The sequence below is a fragment of the Cupressus sempervirens genome, chromosome 1 (assembly GCF_028749045.1).
Source record: "Cupressus sempervirens isolate cs-2001-9-10 chromosome 1, ASM2874904v1, whole genome shotgun sequence".
Lineage (NCBI taxonomy): Eukaryota > Viridiplantae > Streptophyta > Pinopsida > Cupressales > Cupressaceae > Cupressus > Cupressus sempervirens.
Window position 1 is genome coordinate 808,222,923 of NC_143118.1, and position 14,449 is coordinate 808,237,371.

At 36.8% G+C, this 14,449-nt stretch overlaps 1 pseudogene across 1 annotated transcript; it reads right to left on the bottom strand.

Moving 5' to 3' along the window:
- Window positions 1-984: 984 nt before the first annotated feature.
- Window positions 985-12,558, bottom strand: LOC149580332 (uncharacterized; annotated as a pseudogene). Its single transcript, XR_016353491.1, has 4 exons — window positions 12,110-12,558; window positions 2,578-3,660; window positions 2,142-2,189; window positions 985-1,637 (listed from the first exon to the last, which is right to left on the bottom strand). The product of XR_016353491.1 is annotated as an uncharacterized LOC149580332 (transcript).
- Between the last annotated feature and the right edge of the window lie 1,891 nt (window positions 12,559-14,449).

Here is a 14,449-nt window from a genome sequence, read left to right on the forward strand (position 1 = left end):
ATTAGTAATCATGATTACCTCTCCTGAGTCCAAAGTGGAAACCGCCATAGAGAGAGCTGAGCGAGAAGATATCCAGCCAAGGGGAGAAATTTTCCACGGATCCCAAAAGATAGCCAAACCACCAGCACTTCCCATAGCCCCAGCACACTAGCATTGCCCATGATTTGATGTTTCGTTATGTTCAATTATTTATTTGAATCCCTTTGATTTAATTTTCTCTACAGTTTTGGCGAAATAAGAAACACCCTTTTCAAAATCTATACAATAAACATTACAAAATCAGGTATAATTATTGTGGAGTCGAACAGAGAAGCATGCTGTGTTGTTCAAAAATTCTAGACAAGAGTAACTGAAATTAATAGAGCAAAGATCAATTTCAGAAACATCACCTAATCATGGAATTGCAGCATTAATAATGGATCCTTTATTTTTGGAATTGTTATAAAGAATAGCCTTTAAGTAAACAATAAACTTTAGTAATTTGTTACTTAGGTGAGCTGAAAATAGGGTAATTAAACAGTAATATTCAATTATGAAGGAAAATGACTTAATTAATTGGGTGGGGGACATAAATGAAGTGGATTATCTAACCGATGTAATAATTTGATTAATTTTTGAGAAAAGTACAATGACAAACTCAGGTGTTTGCATGTGCAATGTAAACAATGATGGAAGCAACCCATCATTACTTCATAGAATGTTCCTTTTTTGAGAGATTGTACCTTGAACACTTGGTTTCACAAGGAGCCAACCTTCTTGTTGGTCGAAATATAAGAACATCTATCTATAAGTGTAATCATCTTCTATCCTTTTACTTAATTTATTTTGTCAGTAGTTCTCCCACTGATGAAAAGGCTCATGAATAAAGATTTAGTTATAAGATTTCAGTTGTTCACATTAGTTCTATTGACTGTTTCTTCTCATAGATATTATTAAAAATATTTGTTCATTTATTCATTCATTTGTTCCATTCATTCATCCATATTACCAAAATGTAAACTACTATTATAAATTTTTTAATTTTACATTGCCATCTTTATTGTATCCATCTTTATTTGATTAGAATTGTTTGGTTTTCTTGTTCACATTACATTGTAGCCATCTTTATTTGATTGGAATTGTTTGGTATTCTTGTTCAAAACTGCTTCATTGGTCAGCTGGTTCCCTCTTGGTTTGCACCTAATGGTGCCACTGTTGCCCTCTTCTTTCAGTTGGATAGGTATTCCTCAAATGTTTTCTTTCCATGGCAACAATATTATTTTATCTCCACTGCCTTTTGAGACTGAATTCTCTGCGTTCTGTATATCTTTGCCTCTTGTCATTCTATTTCCAGTTTTATGCTGGTGCTTAGTCAATACTTGTTGAACAGTCCTTGCTCGATCAACATGGCTGTTACTCTTCTGTGAAGAGACACCATTTAACCATGGATGCTGAAGCCATTGAGCTGCAGTTGGCCGATCCTCTGGTGTGAAGTTCAATAGTGGTACAAGAAAATCAGCAAATTCATTAGCTTCTTGTTCGGTAAAATTATATTGCCACCTAAGAACACTCCTCAGGGGCCGAAAGCAAGGCCTAACATTTCTCAATTCGCCATTTCTGTTAAACAACTCGCGAGAACGAGATCCACCCAAGGCAACCTGAAACAGAGGACAATTATATACCAATCCAAATTCTTCCCCTCACATTTTAAATATATGACATATCAAAGAAATGGAAAACTTTGGACTGGAATAGAGAATTTCTAATATGATTAATAATTGTAATATTTCTATCAGGATTCAACTAATTGGTCCTTTTTTCGCACGAATCCATCTTTTATGAGAATGAATAGAACACTTAAAACTCATTGAATATAGGAGATGGTCACAATGGTGAATCACAGGAAATTCCCAGGAGGTCACCCATCCCAGTACTACAGCTCGAGTGTGCTTAACTATGGAGTTTCCTCCATGATTAAACCCACTCTGCTTGCAAACCCATTTGCAAAACCTTCACCAAGTGTTGTGCCTTATGAACCATCCATTAGAAAGCCAAATTCAAGTGAAATAGTTAAGGCCTTTTGAATCAAAAATAGATTCATGCCAAATACAGAACATTGAAAAAAAATGAAATTGAGAGGTAAAATCTCATATCACTATTACCCGCTTTGGAATCGGACCAAGATACAGCTTCATTAGGGCAAGATGGTCCTGAAAAGGAATGATAAGATTACAATTAAAGTCTTGAACAGTTTTTATAATCTCTTTGAAAAGTACAGAAATTTTGTTTCTGGATTCGATTGTGTATGTTCTTTTAGCATCAACATTTGGAATCACACCTGTGATCCATCATCATGCATATTCTACTTTTCTATTCTTGTATGCTCTCATCTTGATGATGGATCACAAGTGCGATTCAAAATGTTGATGCTAAAAGGACATACACAATTGAATTTAAAAGCAATTTTTTTGTAAAGAAATGACATTCAGAACTGATCTGAAGTAAATGATGGAGTGACAAGCCTGCAACAATGAAATTAAGGAATACAAATGATATAAGAAAGAAAGAGCCGCAAAACAATAAAACATATTTTCTTACCTCTTTCTTATTATGGTTATGTCCAGCATATGGATGAAAGAGCACCTCACCAGTAGCAAGCTCAAAAGCAATACATGCAAATGACCACATATCTACAGAAGTGCAGTAGTCATCTCCAATGATAACCTCTGGAGCTCTATACTGTCTTGTTTGTATATCACCACTAAAATGCCTATAAGCCCAGCAAGCACATCCAAAATCTGCTATTTTACATCTGACATCTATGTTGGCCAATATCTTCGTCCTCATAGAGAGCTTCATTTTTTTAAGAGGTGTAACATTTGCTACATTTTCTTTGACAAAATCATCTTTTTCATTGACACCTTCACACATATCTTCCTTGGTACTACAATTGGCTTTTTCCCCCTCCATTCCTCGGCTAGCAAGCTCTGAATATTTAGAGCTACTAGCACTACTAGCAGGATCCAGAGCCAACTTCTTGGCCTTCTTTTCCAATTTCTTTTTCTGGTTCTTGCTTAAACCTTCAGTGTTAACATTTGGGGATGCAAAAACTGATGGCTTGTTATGGCCCATGAAATTGAAGGGATCCATTGGACATTCAGAATTTGATGATTCCTCTTTAGAATCTAACGTCTCATTAGGAGCTTCAGAAGAATGATTTACCCTCTCAGTATCCTTTATAAAATTTGATTTTTGATTGAATTTTTTACTACTTTTATTGGGAGGGTATTGGCCATTTTTGTAAGGGTCTTTTGCTGGGTCGATGGGTGATACAAGAACAATGTTTTCTGGTTTCAAATCAGTATGAATAATAGAAAGCTCACAATGGATGTAGTCCAGTCCTTTCAATATATAATAACAAATTTCCTTCACCATATTCAAAGGTAAGCCTTTACAGCCATTATACTTAATAAGAGCGAGCAAATTGTCACCCAAAAACTCAAAAACAAGACAGAAATGCTCTCCATTGGGACCATTGACCCAGAAATGATCAAGCAACTTGACAACACATTTCTTGTCCTCCGGATCACCTTGTCGAATTTCTTTGAGAAATTTGAATTCGTCTTGTGCTGCATCTGTGTAATTTTCTGCACTCTTTTGCACCTTAACTGCAACATATCTCTGCATTTTTTAGAACCAACCAAATGAAAGTTGTTAGAGAATATGTAACATCGAGAAGATTACTGAAGCTGCAAAGGCATGAAACTCTTTAGAGCATAGCATTCACATTATGAAAAAAAGAGCCAATTTGAAAATATTTACTTCATATCATTCCAAGCGTACTACCTTATTTCATTGAAGGAATGGAGTGACAAACAGAGACTTCAAAATACATTCCAAAGCTAATTTTATCGAGAAGAAACTGATTGGAGCAGTTACAGCACAAACAAAATTCAAATTGAATTAAACAAGCAAATATTTCGTTACAATCCGCCTTTTTTCAAAGTTATTAGTTTTCATGAATTTGAAAATTAAGATGCTGCACAACTTTCCCACTTCACCATTTACCTTCTTTGGAAAGAATTTTCCATTGAACTAGATTTTCAGCTATTGTTGCTTTTAGTTCTCTCTAAATTTATAGTTGGCTAAAAAATTATGATCAACTCCTCTTCATCATCCGATGGAAGTAGTTCTAATGAAGGAATGACTTAAACATTTTAAAAAATTGAGTGTGCATTTTCCAATGACATTGATGGGTGGAGAATAGTTGTTGACTGTGAGTGAGTTTGTTGCAGATAGTTGAGAATGAATTTCTTTAAAAGAGGATGATTTCTGTCCTGAAGAGGCCAATTGAGTGAGCAATTATGGAGCGATATATGAAAGAAAGAAAACCCTTGAGATGATGATGCACATATGAGACTGGTTTGGTTGGAATCTGTGATATGCTTTTATCTATTTTTGTGTTGAGTATAATGAAGTAGACTAGTCAGTTTTGAGTTGGAAACTAAGGCTGACACCTTACAAACTAATCGATGTTGGTTAGTAGTTAAACTTTTGATAATGTGAAGTCTTAATTTGGAGTTGATGATAGATGGCTTGTATGAGGGAAGAGCTGCTAGGATTAGTTTCCCTTCAGTGGGTACCAAGTCCATGACTGCTTCTCTACTTGACACTTCTTTACACTTGAAAAATTTCTATCAGGTTTTAGCTTTAAGTTTTCCTTGGGAGATTCTAGAATTTCAGGGCTTTGCTTAACCAGATCTTCTGCCTCTTATACTCTATCGTCTATAATAACCAAATCCACAAATGATATTGTACCTTACAATACATATCTAAATTGTGCTATTTTGTCTAGATTATTTGATATCTAGTTACATAATCTCACAAATAGCTTTCAATCTATTTGTTAACTTCTTTTGTTTGCCCATCAATCTACTGGACTAAGGTAAATTATGTCTTTATATTTAATAAAGTCATCTACTACCTAATCATTTCTTTTTTTATGGATATTTCCTTCCAAAATTTCCGTATCAAATGCATCTTTCCAATGTTCTATTATGATATTAGCTTTCCAATTAAGTTAAATTTGTGCTGATGAACAGAAGTAAGACCACATTATTGTTACCTCTGACATTACTGTTAACTTTTTACATTGTCAATCGTTTAGGTCTCTTTGGTTAATGAAAAATTCTAAACTAATGTTGTTTTGATGACAAACCTGCCACAACTAGATATTGCCTAAATTTGCCCAGGGCATGCATACATTGAATAAAGGTCCTTTATTTTCGACTTTCAAATGTTATTGGATGTTTCATTTCATTTGGAATCCCTCTGGACCATCACAGAGTGCTCTGATACCAAAACTGATGCAGTTTGCTATGTGCAAATCAATCTCAAGAAAATAAATGGTTTACTCTTGACATCAATGTCAACAAAAGGTACTATTCCTACTACCCACGATTCAGACTGAGGACTATAATCTATAAAACGACCAAAGGAAGAAATCAGAATTGGGAGAAAACATGCTTAGGCCAAAAAAGTTGAAGACACTTTTTCCTATATTCATGAACAAAAGGCAAATACTGGTGAAATGTCCCTTTTCTGATTTTTCATGATATTTCCAACCTCTAATCAGATCTTTAAAATCAAACAACTGCTATCACAAAGATCCACCAAATTCCTTAAGAAACCCCAAATCGGGTATGTTGAAAATAGTGCTAAAAGCTTCACAACTTCACAAATTATTAATGAATCTGAAAATGGAAATTTTTACAGAACTTTCAGCAGCATAACAGCCTACAAATTGATATTTCCAGATCCGTATAGCCTTTACACAACAGCTCGAAAATGTAGGACCAAAACTATGCTCATCGGGCTCCCGAAATAGCACAAAATATGCTCGGAAACACCACAAGAACACTAATAATCTATCTCAGAAGTTTAATCACATCCCAATATATATATTCAGCTCTATTTTAACAGCTTAAAGTATAAAATACAGCAGCAACCAAAACTGATATGAAATACTCAACCGGAAACACCAAACTCTTACAAAAATACACCCGGAAACTCACAAATCTGCACTGTTCAGCACAAAGGCAAACTCTGTATGAGCATGCACATGGAATGGCTTCAAACTCCCGTCCTTAGCCTTCCTGGAAACCTGCAAACTCCCGTTCTTGGGTCTCCCTGGAAACCTGCAAACTCCCGTTCTTGGGTCTCCTTCTCCACAGGTTTGGCAGCCTCTGAAGAATAACAAAGAATGAGTGAAAATCAAGTCTGGAATGAGCCCCAAAATGCCTCCAAACCCTTTAAAAGAGGGCATAACTGTAACTCACGTCCAAGAGAGGTTAATGAAACTTATTTTAATAATAATTTTCATTTATTAGTCCAACAGTTTCCAAAGATTAACCCCCTTTTTCTGAAACTTCACTTTCTTGGGCCCGCCTGCCTTAGCAAAGATTTTCTTTTTTAATTATTTGAAAAGGGGACATTACAAGTCCTCCCCTCCCAATCATTGCTTGTCCTCAAGCAATGGCTGAACAATAAACCAATCAATCCACCTGGATCCCAAATGTAGTCATGAACTATACTACTACCAATTAACACAGGCTCCTGTAATATCCTCTGCAATATGACCAAGAGGTATCCATAATCAAATTGACAATTATAGCTCAACCAAACTCCGAAATCACCACTACCACAATCAAAAACCCGTGAGGCACAAACTCTTAGAACATCAGAACCCAAGTAAAGTGGACAAATCAAACTACCAACACAGTAAATACCATCAACGCATCCCACTGGCCTATATGGAATGTACAATCCAACTCTGCAACAATGGTGAACCCTCTCGAATGAAACTGTACCAAGTATGGAGAATCCACACACTGTACAACTCCTGCAGTCAACACAACTCTGCAAATCATCGGCCACTATCTCATAACCATAACTCCCATACAGTGCTAATGGTGAAAAGACATTACAAGATAAAGAGTAAGAAATGGAATCCAAACCAAATTTGTCTGCCATCAACTCCTCAGCACAAGGATCAAATACTAAATGATGTACATACCCTGCAATATAATGTTGATAAAAAAAACCAACCTCAGTCAACGGCTCACCATGAAGAAGTGATACAACCCACTGTGACTGATCACCAGCTAAGTCAAGAGATGTCATAGCCAAAGGAGTAGAATCAATAACAACACCTGCTAAAGCATCACTCCAAAACTCCTGCTCTAAGTCATGTATTATCAACCTGTCAATTGCAGGACCTATCACCATGTCATGCCCATCACAACTCTCATCCCGAGGCATCAAACTATCCCATAACTGATGATAAGCACTAGGAACCAAAGTACATCTCTGTATCATCATCTCATCAACATGGTCATCAAAGGTAGATAGATGAGCATACCTCACAGTGTAATGCCGATAGAATGCACCAATCTCAGTCAGTGGCTCAGACTGCAATCCAGATGTAACTAACTGCAATCGATCATTAACCAAGTTGGAACTGACTACTACTTCTGAAGACATTGCGAAGGGAGTAGTATTACTAGTAGGAACCATGCCAACTATCAGCTCACCAACGTCACACATGGTCTTTGATACAACATCTCTAGTCTTCGTGCCATTAGTACTAGAGGTCACCACCATGTCAAGCACACCACAAAAATCTGCTGCAGCACCCAACTCAATTGAACCTGACTCTAGTGGGAATGAACCTGATATGCCAATGTTAGTATCAAGGATGGATGCATCCCCATCTCCACTGTCTCTAACAATCTCGGCCATGGACATCCTCGGATCACCAAACACCACAGCTTGTGACTGTATAGAATTAGGTAAAGACTGTAGTCGCTCTAACTCCATGGTCACCTTAGCCAAATGAAACTGTGACTCCTTGAGAGCCAACTGTGTACTCTCAAGAATCTCAGAAGTCACCTCAAGCTGCTCAGTAAGCTCACTCACCTCATCTTCCTTGGCCAACAATGCATCATATGCTGTACTGCCCCACTCCATAAGATAATCTCTGTCGGCTACCAACTGCATATAATTTTGTCTCAAAATCCGAATAGCCTCCCATAAAGAGTGGATCTCTGTCAAGGAAAGATAACTTCCTCCCTGCTCATCACTAGTAGGAGAACCCCATCCATAAACTGCTAACAACTGACGAGCAGCATCGAAATGTTGGCAAGTGATAGAAATGTCTTGGTCACTAACTCTCAACTGATTAGACACATGATGGCACTGGCTTGACTGTCTCCTACAAACCTCCTCTGATGCACTGTCTGAAGGAGTGTCCTCAAAGTTACTAGTCTCTAGAGTATTACCATCCATATCCTGTGAATCAAATCTAAAGCTCATATCAACATACGGAGTATCAAAAACATTAGCATTGCTGTCCAACTCCTCTGTACCCAAGGAAACTAAGTCTTCAAAACTGCCCACTGCATCCTCCTGGATGTCATCAATGCCAATATGATCCTGGGACTCATCTATACACACTGCCAAATATGAAATATCATCAACACATTCCAGCAAGTATGGTCGACTGGATATATGAACGAAGCCCAACATTGGTGTATAAAAACTAATACCAACATCAAACAAGATACTGGCACAAGAAAAGACAACACCGTGTAATCTGCTAATCAAATCCATGATAGCACCCAAACAAACACTGCTACCAAAAAGTGTTAAAGATCTCCAGTCAACTGAATCCCAAATGCCAATATAACAATCTCGAGTCCATATCCATAAATTAGAATCAACTGGTAACTCAAGCAAACTCCTCACCTGAGTAATATGACCAATACCAACTAACTCCACATACCTGTCATGATGAGATAATGAAGTCACAATACTATCTTGGTTCACCTTCAGTTGGCTGGACAAATCATGTGAAGTACTACCAGCCTCAACCTCATGTGATGAAGCATCTAACTGTGCCTGGTACTCTTTCTCAGCAAAGTTATGAATGCTCAATGTCTGCTCATCTCTACCAGGTATCTCACCATCTTGCACAACAACATCCTCATAATCATCATCTGAACCCACTACACTGTAGTCACTGCCTGTTGTAACTATACCATCTTGAATACCTATGGCATCACCCTTTGACGACCTGTAAACAATTGTCTCAATTTGAGTATCAAGTTGACTGTTACTATCAATCTGTGTGATATCCTTTCCCACCACCTCCTGTGGCAGAGTAGAATCTGAGACCTCTACCTGGCTATCAGCTAGTTTCTCAAACTCCTCATGCAAGTTCTTGGGAATTGTGTCATCTGTCCTGTGAGAAAATCTGCCAAATAGAAATCCAGTCAACTTATCCACCTTAGCTGGGTCAGATAACATGTCATTTATACGGTGGTGCTCAACCAACTGTTTAGACATGTCATGGCTTATTTTCATAAGTTTATCTCGAATGTCTAAATAACCATCCTTTCTACTATTTTGACTCTGGCTATCAATTGTCCAAGATCGTTCCCTCTGAGACTCTGTACTATACCTGTCCATTCTGGATAAAGTAGAGTGTAACCCCAATAGGATATAACTTCTTCAAGCACCAAGAACTAACATGCAAATGATTAGAAGTAGCATGCAACCATAGATTTGGACATGCAACTGATTAGAAGCAACATGCAACCACCAAATTATGACATGCAAGATCTGGGTAGTTGTCAAAACTGACATGCAAACTTTTACAACCGCCAAATTCACCAAGAACTAATAGGCAAATGATTAGAAGTAGCATGAAACCATAGATTTGGACATGCAACTGATTAGAAGCAACATGCAACCACCAAATTATGACATGCAAGATCTGGGTAGTTGTCAAAACTGACATGGAAGATCTGGGTACTTGTCAAAACTGAAATGCAAACTTCTACAACCACCAAATTCACCAAGAACTAACATGAAAATGATTAGAAGTAGCATGCAACCATAAATTTTTACATGCAGCTGATTAGAAGCAACATGCAATCATAAATTATGACATGCAAGATTTGGGTAGTTCTCAAAACTGAAATGCAATATCTGGGTAGTTGTCAAAACTGACCTGCAACTTCTACAAACCCTCAGGCTGGCAAGATCATGGCTCTGATACCACTGAAATGTCCCTTTTCTGATTTTTCATGATATTTCCAACCTCTAATCAGATCTTTAAAATCAAACAACTGCTATCACAAAGATCCACCAAATTCCTTAAGAAACCCCAAATCGGGTATGTTGAAAATAGTGCTAAAAGCTTCACAACTTCACAAATTATTAATGAATCTGAAAATGGAAATTTTTACAGAACTTTCAGCAGCATAACAGCCTACAAATTGATATTTCCAGATCCGTATAGCCTTTACACAACAGCTCGAAAATGTAGGACCAAAACTATGCTCATCGGGCTCCCGAAATAGCACAAAATATGCTCGGAAACACCACAAGAACACTAATAATCTATCTCAGAAGTTTAATCACATCCCAATATATATATTCAGCTCTATTTTAACAGCTTAAAGTATAAAATACAGCAGCAACCAAAACTGATATGAAATACTCAACCGGAAACACCAAACTCTTACAAAAATACACCCGGAAACTCACAAATCTGCACTGTTCAGCACAAAGGCAAACTCTGTATGAGCATGCACATGGAATGGCTTCAAACTCCCGTCCTTAGCCTTCCTGGAAACCTGCAAACTCCCGTTCTTGGGTCTCCCTGGAAACCTGCAAACTCCCGTTCTTGGGTCTCCTTCTCCACAGGTTTGGCAGCCTCTGAAGAATAACAAAGAATGAGTGAAAATCAAGTCTGGAATGAGCCCCAAAATGCCTCCAAACCCTTTAAAAGAGGGCATAACTGTAACTCACGTCCAAGAGAGGTTAATGAAACTTATTTTAATAATAATTTTCATTTATTAGTCCAACAGTTTCCAAAGATTAACCCCCTTTTTCTGAAACTTCACTTTCTTGGGCCCGCCTGCCTTAGCAAAGATTTTCTTTTTTAATTATTTGAAAAGGGGACATTACAACTGGACTGAAAACACAGTATAAGAGGCATTTGAGAAGCCAGAGGAGAACAATGGCACCGTTCAGCACCATCACCTAATGCAAAACTTTTGACCATCTACTATTCCTAGATATATTCCCTTTCTCCAAAATAAAAACTACCAAGAAACAACAGAGTTCCACCGAACCAAAACTATAATCTGCGAAGGGAAAACCTCTCAGGAGACCGCAACAGTCGCCAAACAGCCATAGAGAGGGCAGTTACAAACCCAAAAAATTAACACAAACAAAAAAGGAAACTCACAGATAAGGTGGAGATCTCGTGATAGAGAGATCAGTTACATTGCCGTTTTTAAAAGGTCAACCTGTCAATGTCCAATTTAACCACTAAACTTATAGAACCCACAGAAAATGATCAGTCCCTTGTCACAAACCCCCTCATAAACATTGACCATTTTCCCAACAACATTAAAGACGAGTTATTCTACATAGATAATTCATTTAATTATCCAATTATATCAGAAAATACAAAAAGTCTCAGTGCAGTAAAACAGAAAAACAACACAATGCTCTGAAATTCCTCAAGTGGGCATTGATATGGCTGAGATCTCAAACGCAATATAAAGAGGGAAATAATTGTTTAGAGAACTTCTAAATAAAAGAATTAATTGAAGAAATCAATTGCCGTTGTCTGTTTAGATTCAGAGAGCAATGTAAAAGGCGAAACACATTGAAAAAGCATACCTACTCCTAATGCAATTACATAGAAGAAGGAAATTCAATCATCTAGAAAAATCAACTGGGTGCTGCTAGGTACGACCCATTATGAAGTAGAAGAACTAATTATTCAAAGAACCCTGTAGATCCAATTGAGATAACAAACAGTTAAACATTCTTTAGGCTGAACTGATCTATAATTCAATCAATGTTTATGGTCATCCGGTTCTCAAACTAATTATCTATGTTTTACTTCATTATCATGGTTTGAAAGATCTTGTATATAATTATTGCACTTTCTTCAAAGAGCACCGAATATATATATATATATAATTACAAAATTAAAAGCTTAATACTACATGCAGAAGGAATAGATCCCCATAGGTAAGTAAATACATACATCTTCAAGGTTGTCCCAACAGAGCCAAACAGTAGAAAAATGACCCCATCCAAGCTTGGACTGAACTATATAACGATTGTTCTTGAAGCCATCTCCAATAGAACACGATGGTATCCACCCTCTTTGTAGTCTTCCTGTCCCTCGTCATTAGAAAGGTACTCTGCTCCATCATCCTCCCCTTTCTCGGCCATCTTGTTATCTTATACCAAACAAATTGCAATTATTGCAGTTTCACTGCAAAAAAGAATGGGTAACGTAAAAGAGGAGGACTGGAACTGAAGGATTTGGTTGGTCCTCCTTTTCCTTACCCCCCTCCTTCGTCCTTTGATCTTTCGTTTGTTTCCATTTCTCTGTTGTGAAGATATATAAATTAGTTTGGAATACAGTTAATTTGTTGGCTTTCTTGCCTTGAACAAAAGCTTACTGCTGTTGTATGCTTATCAAGAACGTTATTGTTTCTGATTATACGTGGCATTTGTTGGAAGATTTGAATTCAAAACTTGGGCTGTTCTTTTTCAGTTTCTTTTTCTTAATGGAATGGTTGTGTGTTATGTTTGTAAGGTAGGGAAGCATGTGAGAACGCTAATTTATCATTACGTGTTCAATTTATTTCTAAAAGTAATTAGGTGTAAATATTTTTGTTTTGTTATTATTTTTCTTCAATTTAAGTGAACAATATTTAGGAGTAAAAAGTTGTTGTAATGTTGTTCCCTTGGAGGAAATTGTCTATAGAGAGGGCCCTCATCTTTTAATGAGATTAGGGAAGGTAGGAGGAAGGCTCATATAAGGCGTTCAAAGGAGGGAAGAAGGAAGATTTTGAGTGGAGAAACCATGAGGGCCTATCTAGGGCATCGAAAGTGATAATAGGGACAACTCTTTGAGCAGAAGGAAATGCAAATTGAATAGCAAATTCGGAGGAGTTATTTGGGGCCAAAATAGGGAGATGTGAGTAGAAGGCATGGCTTTTTTTAAGAGGAGAGATTGGTATGGAAATATCGTAAGATGAGAGTTTGGTGATGAGATGGTTTTAATCAAGAGATTTAATGGATTTTAGTGGCGCCTCAATGAACTATTGATATTAGATTATTGTAGCCCCATTTTGGATGGGATGTCCGAATTTATCATGGAGCTAGGGGGTTCTTTGTGGTGGCTTTTGAGAGCGAATAGGACTTTAAAAATATTCTAGTGTGACTACCCATCGAGCTAGGAGGACAAGCACATGCTACTATTGAAACCACAATACCTAGCATTCAATCATGCTACATAATCTTTTGACTAAATTCCAATTTGGGTAAGGCTTCCTAATCTTTGATTACAGTATTGGTATACATCTTGCCTTGAAACTCTCGGTAACTTTCCCAGTAGCTGTTTTAGAATATATAAGGGTTCCCTAGATATTGTTTCAGACTACATATAAATGAAATGATTTGATGAAATACGTTAGTAGATATTTACTATCGAAATTGCTAGAGGTAGTTGATTACAATTTGGTATTGTGGGTTGGTTGGAGTCGGAGAGCTAGGGTTATTTGAATCATCATAGTTTAAAATTTTAAAAATATTATGGACTACATCTTAAATAACTTAATTAATAGTCAACAAAAAATAAAGAAACAATTGCAAAGATACATAAGATTACTAAATTTATGTGGAAAATCCAAGATAGAGAAAATTATGGTGAGAAATGTAGTCACTATAATCAAATACCTAATTACAATGTTTAAGACCAAAAACCAAGAAACTTAGTAGCCATACCAATTTAGGCACAAAGCAAAGGATTAATATAACCCTTTGTATTGTCCTAAATTGTAAGCACCTATGTGCTCTATAATTTTATAGTTGTTTAGTGCCTAGCTTACTGATTTCAATTATAGATTGCAATCCAAGACTCGATCATTTCACTTAATGCATACCTAATTCAAATGTGGATCCTTTATTTTCTCCAAGCTTGTGCAAAATTGAGGTAAGACCTTATTTCTAGGTAGCATTGTACATTTACCCCTCCAATCAAAAAATTCATTTCATCTCCTAGACCCTATTTAATCTTTTATGGCCTTGAAATTCAATCTTGATATTGTTATTTGTGTGGGCCTCACACTATCTACTAACTAGGATCCAATAAATGTTGCCCATTTCCAAAAGTGACCTAGAGTTTTGAGCCAAAATTTGGGGTTAGGTCCCGTCTTTAGGTATTTGCAAGATTTCCAGATTTATAATGGGTCTTCATAATTTTATTTCCCAATTTCTCTATAAAAGAAACCTTCACACCTCATTTTGGTAAGATAAAAATAATTGCAAGGTGAAAGCCCCAATTTGATGACAAAAAGAAATCGCAAGGTTG